At 48.4% G+C, this 556-nt stretch overlaps 1 long non-coding RNA gene across 1 annotated transcript in view; it reads left to right on the top strand.

Annotated features, from left to right (window-relative positions):
* The first annotated feature begins 141 nt into the window (after positions 1-141).
* Positions 142-556, top strand: part of LOC105555246 — a 59,854-nt gene continuing 59,439 nt past the window's right edge. The window contains exon 1 of the long non-coding RNA XR_001008442.1: positions 142-295. This is a non-coding gene — a long non-coding RNA (uncharacterized LOC105555246). The remainder of the gene's footprint in view (positions 296-556) is intronic.

Raw genomic sequence — 556 nt, 5'->3', positions numbered from 1 at the left:
GAGCGCCTAATGTGGCCAGCGGATCGTCTGCTCCCCGGACCCAGGAACTACCCGAAGCCCGCCCGGACCCACAGACCACCCCCAGCTCCGCCCCGCGTGGCCCCGCCTCTTCGTGCAGCCTAAAAGTAACCAACTTCCCCCACGCGAAGGTTCCTATCGGTCGATGGGTTGTGGGTGTATTGCTCAGTGACGGCTTCGTTTAGTTTCTTCCAGCACCCATAATTCAAAGCAAGAACAACGACATTAAGGGTCCTGTGATATAGGGAGAAAAGGTCCTTTTGTGAAGCAGAAGGCAGTTAAGTGCAGCTCCTAGGCAGCCCACACTCACCTGACCTTCCTGTTACCACTTTATACTAAGATGAGAGTAACGAATGCCCGGACAACGCTGAAGCTATTAAGTAAAAAAGAAAAAGCTACTCCATCTTTCCCTATCTAGGTAGATGTAGGAAACAAAGTGAATTTACTTCATTTTTATCATTCTAAGGATTACAGGTGTGAACCACCACGCCGGGCTTAATGAAGTTTTTAATTTTTGCTATTAAAATTATTCCTGTTG

This window comes from Mandrillus leucophaeus, unplaced genomic scaffold, assembly GCF_000951045.1.
Source record: "Mandrillus leucophaeus isolate KB7577 unplaced genomic scaffold, Mleu.le_1.0 Scaffold676, whole genome shotgun sequence".
Taxonomy (NCBI): Eukaryota; Metazoa; Chordata; class Mammalia; order Primates; family Cercopithecidae; genus Mandrillus; species Mandrillus leucophaeus.
Note: the sequence above shows the minus strand (reverse complement) of the source record. Positions and strands in the feature narration are given on the sequence as shown.